Below are 7,258 nucleotides of genomic sequence, written 5' to 3' on the forward strand. Positions count from 1 at the left end.
GCCATTCACAGGGTTATCACGTCACCTATATGTGGAGGGCGCCTGAGAAGAAAGTCAAATTACTGTCAACACCAACAAAGTCTGTAGCAGCAACTTAATAGAAAGACAGGTGTGTCCCTAGTAACAAACTACTGTTTAACCTGGGATGAAAGATCCTTACACTGGACAAAATATCACCACAATGTAAACCAACCAACATCCACGCCTGTTCCAACAACTTCCTCCTAAGATGGCTGCCTTTCCTGGAATAGGCAGAACACTTGAAGGAGAATGCTTAAAGGCCAAGAAGACTCTCCACGGACTTCCCTCCAATTGTTGAATGGAATTTGTGCATGTCTGTTGTTGAAATCCTTGGTTAGCGAAGTCTTTTGTTCTCCTAGAATACAAGCTTTAAAGCAATCAGGGTTAGATCCAAACTGAATTTTCCAATGACTCTGGAAAATTTGGGTCCACACTGAATTTTCCTGCCTCCCTCCTCCTCCTGATCTCCATGGAATTCTACTCCTGTGGGATACGAGATCCTGAGGAATAACAAGAGTGGGATCTGCAGTAAAATGGTGGAATGAGCACAAATTGCCAATCTAGTCAGGATTCAACCAAACTTCAAGCGCTAATGAAGTGGGCGCATTGACCTGGATGGCCCAGGCTAGTCCGATCTCATCAGATCTTGGAAGCTAAGCAGGTTCAGCCCTGGTTCCTACTTGTATGGGAGACCACCAAGGAAATCCAGGGCTGCTACACAGAGACAGGCAATGGAAAACCATCTCTGAACATCTGTCAGGAGCAGGCCATGAAGACAGTTCATGGTTGTGCTCCCAGGTGCTGTTTTGCAGTTCTCTCCAAGGCCAGTCCGTGCCCCGTGTTTAGACTTCATAGAGTCCTTCATAGATTCCTTTAGTGTGGGAATTGCCAAGTACTCCTTCCTGCCTCTGGGAGGGGGGGGGGTTGCCTGGGCTACTGGTTATCTCCTTTTGCTTTTCCATATATGCCATGTGCCTTGCCTTAGCCCCTTACTAGTGTCATTCTGAATATGGCTTCTGTAACCTGTCGATTCTAACCAATAAAACTGTTTTCGTGGACTTACCGTCTGCTGGAATCTGTTTATGGGTTTGCCGCAGGGCTAGAGCTCACAACATCTCTTGCCTTGAAAACCCTACAGGGTCACCATAAGTCAGTTGTGACTTGATAGCACTTTCTATCAGTGTTTTGCCCTGACCTGGATGGCCAAAGGGAGCTAAGCAGGGTCAGCCCTGGTCAATACTTGAGTGGGAGATCACCAAGAAAGTCCTGGGCTGCTAAGCAGAGGCAAGCAATGACAAACCACCTCTGCTCCTCTCTTGCCTTGAAAATCCCATTCAGGGTCACCATAAGTCCGCTGCCATTTGACAGAACTTTCCACCACTAATGAAGTGGTGAGTGTATTCTAGAAGAAGAAGAAGAAGAAGAGTTGGTTTTTATATGCCGACTTTCTCTACCACTTAAGGGAGACTCAAACCAGCTTACAATCACCTTCCCTTACCCTCCCCACAACAGACACCTTGTGAGGTGGGTGGGGCTGAAAGAGTGTGACTAGCCCAGCTGGCTTCATGTGTAGGAGAGGGGAAACAAATCCAGTTCCCCAGATTAGCCTCTGCCGCTCACATGGAGGAGTGGGGAACCAAACCTGGTTCTCCAGATCAGAATCCACCACTCCAAACCACCGCTCTTAACCACTACACTACGCTGGCTCTCACGCTGGTTCTAGACAAACCATCCATTACCTTCCAAGAAACCATCACTCAGCCTCAATGCCTTTCTTAATCAGCAGGTTTTACACTTACTGACAATTCCATCGCACAGAGGGGACTCTTTTTATGAAAAAGAAAAGTGAAATGTACACAACAAAAACCAAAGAGAGGAGGAGCTAGAATCTGTTTACCTTGAACTACATGCAACTTTTTAAAACCCCATGAGCTTTCTTGCCCTATTCCCCAACCCCTTTGGTTAAAAGACTTCCTTCTTCCCTCGCAGAGAATTACAACGTTAAAAAGAAACTTGAAGGCACAGAAACGACTGGCTTCTTCCTTTCTTCCATAAAAGTTTAAAATAAAAACTTCATCTTTTCCTAAAGCGAACCACTGAGCTATTATAATATCTTGCTTCTTGACCTACTGAAGAAAGAAACCAGCACTCATTAACTTTAACAGGGTTCATGCATGTCACTAGCAAAGCAGCTAAATCCTCAAAATATAAAATGATTAGTATATGACAGGAGGGATGAAAAACTGGATTTTCAGCCCTTATAAAAATACAGGAGTCCACCTAGCTTCGGAAAGTTCTCATCTGCCCTAAGAAGCCGGACAGGTGATCGGTGCAAGCACACCTCGGAGACCACCTTCCTCTCCAGTGAGGATGCTCAAGAGAGAGAGGGGGGGGAGGGAGAGAGGGAGGGGGAGAGAGAGAGAGAAAGAGCTCTAAGCACATCAGAGAAGTGCAGATGCAAAAAGCATTTGCAAAGCCAACTCTCCAGCACTAGATGCCCCTCTCTTGAAGAACAAACGCCAGCCACTTTTTAAAATGTACTGAACATTCGAGGCTCTTTTCCATATCCATGGTCCTCAAGTATTTCGAGCACACAGGGTCTCTTGTGGTTGAAAAGTAAACTTCAACAGCATCATCTGGTTTCCAGCCTAGCTCTCCTCTGGGGAGGAGGCTTTGCTTGGGTGACCTTGGGCTAGTCACTCTCTCAGGCCCACCTGCCTCCCAGGGTGTCTGTTGTAGGGAGGGGAAGGGAAGGTGATTGTAAGCCGGTTTGATTCTTCCTTAAGAGGTAGAGAAAGTCGGCATATAAAAAACAGCTCTCCTCCTCCTCCTCGACTGCCATTTCACATTTTTGGAGAGGGGGTGTATGCTGTTTATGTTGACTAACCCAAGAGAGCTGCACAACTCAGGGCCAAACTAGACATTACGACATCCCACAAAGGTCCAATCCCAATTGGGTCTCCAGGTCCCGATTGGATCACAAGGGACCAATCCCCATCGGGCCCACAATGCAGCAGGACCATGTGCTCTTGTTCCCCCGTCCCCCACACGTGCCTTTTCAAGTGCCAAAACAGGCTGTTTCAGTATTTGAAAAGGTGTGTGTGTGTGGGGGAGGGGGAACAAGAGCAACCGGTCCCAATCCAGATTGGGCCCTCCCAGTTTGCAACAGCCCAAGTCCAGCTCTAAAATGGCGTCACCGTCCACAGGTCAGACTAGTACATTACATTACAACTAATTTGGCCCTCACCTGTCCACAAAAGAGCACTTTGGTTATAATTTTAGTCAGGTGTCTTTAAGTGCTTTCAAGAGAAACAAAGGCCTGAACCCTACTCTCTATTTCCTCTTTTTTTCCTTCCTTCAGTCTTGTTAGTTCTTGCTCAGTTTCTGCCCCTGTCTGCCCTCTTCTTCTCCTCCTCCTCCTCTACTTCAGGGGAAAAGAAAATAAAGCTTTCACTGTCTCTGTAATTCACACCCAAGACAGATTCTCCAATGTTGGCGGGCCACGCAGTGTACCCCTGGATGGTCACAACAGGTCAGAAAAACAGGCTGCAAATCTCCCATGCAGGGTTTCTCACAAAAAACCCCGGTTATTTGCAATTCCCCAGGAAAGAAGGAGCAATCAGTGTACGCCTGCTCTAAAGAGGTCAGCAGGGAAGTGTACGTAGCTGCCAGATATCATCAGCCAGCCTGGTTCTAGCAGATAGAAATGTCCACCCATGGGTCAGATACTACCCCAGTTAGTCATTCACTTCCTAGACCGTGGCCAACTCACTCATCTTCATCTTCTGCTCCTCTGGGGAGCAGTGAGAGAAGAAGGTGTTTAGCTTTACAGAGATGCATTACCTACAATGGACACCGCGATTATCTGCAAGGCCTCCCCACAAAACCCAAGGCAGTGGTTTCTTCAGAGAGCGCTTTGCATAGAGCAGAACCATAGGAAAATAAATCAATGGGGCACTTAGTGGAGCTTCTGTTTTAAAAAAAAAATTAAAAGGGTTCCTGCTAAGATTAATAGGTTAATGGAGAGAAGACATTTTCATCTAATTTTGATGAAACTGATGGATGGAAGTGGATGAATAGTCTGGTGTCAATGGAGTCGCTGAGGTAATTACATTAATTTCATTTCTTAAGAAGAAAGGTTTGATAAGTAATGGTATTAACAGGGGGCAACGGGTCGCAAAAAGGTGCCGTGTGGTTTGGCGATGGATGCTCCCAGGAGCGCCCTCTAGTGATAATCCACATCAGGCATCCAAGTGGTACCCCCCACGGCAACCCCACTGATAGGCGTTGGGGTCAAACAAGGCCAAGTCTGCCGATTCAAGGAATCAAGGACAGGACCTGAGAAGTCCCATCCAGGAACCTTAAAAACCCTGTCCCAAGTTCTGTCACAGCTGGCTCCTAGAAGTTTGAAATAATGTTTCAAGCATCGCTCCTAGATAACCTTTTCCTATTAGCCTTGACCAAGGTTACAGGTAGTGAAAGAAGAGCCAGCGTGGTGAAGTGGTTAGGAGCAGCGGACTCTAATCTGGAGAACCGGGTCTGATTCTCAACTCCTCCACACGAAGCCTGCTGGGTGACCTTGAGCTACTCACAGTTCTCTCCGGACTCTATCTGCCTTACCGACCTCAGAAGGTGTCTGTTGTGAGGAGGGGAAGGGAAGGAGATTGGTAAACCGGTTTGATTCTCCTTAAAAAGGTAGAGAAAGTTAGCATATAAAAACCAACTCTTCTTTCTTCTTTTTCGTTTTCTACTACTTCTACCTAGTTCCTGTCCCTTGCTTAGGCGACTCCCACAGGAGATTGGGCAGAAGCAAGCCTGCATCCTACTTATTCCCAAGCCAAACAAAGCTTAAAATACCCCCAGAACTGGGTAAAGAAGGAAGGCCCACTCTTGAATTAAACGAGCATGGCATCTAGAAGAAGAAGAGTTGGTTTTTATATACCGTCTTTCTCTACCACTTAAAGGAGACTCAAACCACCTTACAATCACCTTCCCTTCCCCTCCTCACAACAGACACCCTGTGAGGTAGGTGAGGCTGAGAGAGCTGTGACTAGCCCAAGGTCACCCAGCTGGTTTCATGTGTAGGAGTGGGCAAACAAATCCAGGTCACCAGATTAGCCTCCACCACTCATGTGGAGTAGTGGGGAATCAAACCCGGTTCTCCAGATCAGAGTCCACCGCTCTAAACCACCGCTCTTAACCACTACACCACGCTGGCTCCCAAAAAGAATGAAGGCAGGTGAGCAGAGATATTGTCAGGAAGGAAGCTATACCTGAACTGGGGTGAGAAAGAGGGTGTGCACCCTCCACTACATAGAATCATAGAGTTGGAAGGGACCACCAGGGTCATCTAGTCCAACCCTCTGTACAATGCAGGAAATTCACAACTACCTCCCCCACACACACCCCAGTGACCCCTACTCCATGCCCAGAAGATGGCCAAGATGCCCTCCCTCTCACCATCTGCTTAAAGTCATAGAATCAGCATCTAGCCTCTGCTTAAAAACCTCCAGGGAAGGAAAGCTTACCACCTCCCGAGGAAGCCTGTTCCACTGAGGAACTGCTCTAACTGTTAGAAAATTCTTCCTAATGTCTAGACGGAAACTCTTTTGATTTAATTTCAACCCATTGGTTCTAGTCTGACCTTTTGGGGCAACAGAAAACAACTCGGCACCACCCTCTATATGACAGCCCTTCAAGTACTTGAAGATGGTAATCATATCCCCTCTCAGTCTTCTCCTCTTCAGGCTAAACATACCCAGCTCCTTCAACCTTTCCTCACAGCACTTGGTCACCAGACCCCTCATCGTCTTTGTTGCCCTCCTCTGGACACGTTCCAGCTTGTCTACATCCTTCTTAAATTGCAGTGCCCAACACTGAACACAGTACTCTAGGTGAAGTCTAACCAGAGTGGAGTAAAGTGATACCATCACTTTGCGTGATCTGGACACTATACCTCTGTTGATACAACCCAAGATCACATTTGCCTCATTTGCTGTTTCCCATAAACATAAAAGGGAACTGAGTCAGCCTTTCTCTGAATAGCTCAGAGATAAGTGTTAGACATGTGCCCCTTCTTGCAAGATGAATGAGGAAATTTTTGCATGGAAGAAGCTCCATGCCGCATTAGGCTCTTGGTACACACACATATGGGTGTTTCAGCTTATCAACCATAGTTATCATGACCAGAACATACTTCAGCATTTTTCAAGGATGAAATCGATGCTTTTCATCTGTCCAAAATGAACCCCTGCTAAAAAGATTATAGAAAAACTGAATCGTGAGTGGTAGAGTCTCACCTCAATGTGTTATAATCCCACACGGCTATGAATTGGTGACATTTAGAGTCTTCGTTGGCAGAGGGAGAAACTCTAACCTCAGGCTTTTCCAATGTTCTTCAGAAGCTGTAAAAGAGACAAGAGACAATGGTTACAAAAAAGAAAGCAAGGGAGAGAGGGCTGGGGCAGATAAAGACATAGAAGCCATAAGAATGTATCTGCATACATCAAAGGAGGAAATCAATGCATGGGGGATGCAATGCAACACCGCAGTAGGCCTTTTTTCAGCTTCCATGGGGATCGTCCCACTCAAGCGACAGAACAGACTTCCCAAATGTGAGAACCCATCCAGCATCTCTTACAGTGCTCCAATTTTCATAAATTCATGAAAAATACAAAGTGAAAACTAAAGGGGGGGGGAAATGAAAATAAAAGGAAGATTAAGAACTGGATTGTTAAGCTTTCCAAAAAGGGCAACTTCACATTGCAGGTGGAGGGAGAAAAAAGACATGTTTTGGATAAGGGGACAGCAGGGAGAAATTGGCTAGGTCAGAACGCAATTCAGACTTGGTCCACCTTTTCACAAGCTGGGAACGCCAATTGGGCCAATCATTGTCACTGCAGCTAAAAGCAGAATGCGTAAAGGAAAGGGGATTGTTATTTGTTATATGTGCATCCCACTCGATCTCCAAGGAGGTATGGATTTCTCCCACATTCCAGCCCACATCATCCCTGTAAAATAGATTTAATGAATTATTTGAATAGACACCGAGATTTTAAGCTAGTAAATAGACAGCCAGTGTGGTGTAGTGGTTAGAGTGTTGGACTGGGATCTCGGAGGCCCAGGTTCAAATCCCCACTCTGCTTGCTGGGGGACCCTGAATGAATCACACTATCTCTCAGCACAACCTAGACTCATAGAACAGAATCACAGAATCATAGAGTTGGAAGGGACCACC

The 7,258-nt window shown here is 46.3% G+C and overlaps 1 protein-coding gene across 1 annotated transcript in view; it reads right to left on the bottom strand.

Moving 5' to 3' along the window:
• The window catches only part of MEGF11 (multiple EGF like domains 11), a 385,704-nt gene extending 379,361 nt beyond the window's left edge, over positions 1 to 6,343 (bottom strand). Inside the window, exon 1 of the mRNA XM_056865833.1 lies at positions 6,321 to 6,343. The gene's annotated coding sequence lies outside the window, so the exon portion shown is untranslated. The remainder of the gene's footprint in view (positions 1 to 6,320) is intronic.
• Between the last annotated feature and the right edge of the window lie 915 nt (positions 6,344 to 7,258).

This window comes from Euleptes europaea, chromosome 20 (genome assembly GCF_029931775.1).
Source record: "Euleptes europaea isolate rEulEur1 chromosome 20, rEulEur1.hap1, whole genome shotgun sequence".
NCBI lineage: Eukaryota > Metazoa > Chordata > Lepidosauria > Squamata > Sphaerodactylidae > Euleptes > Euleptes europaea.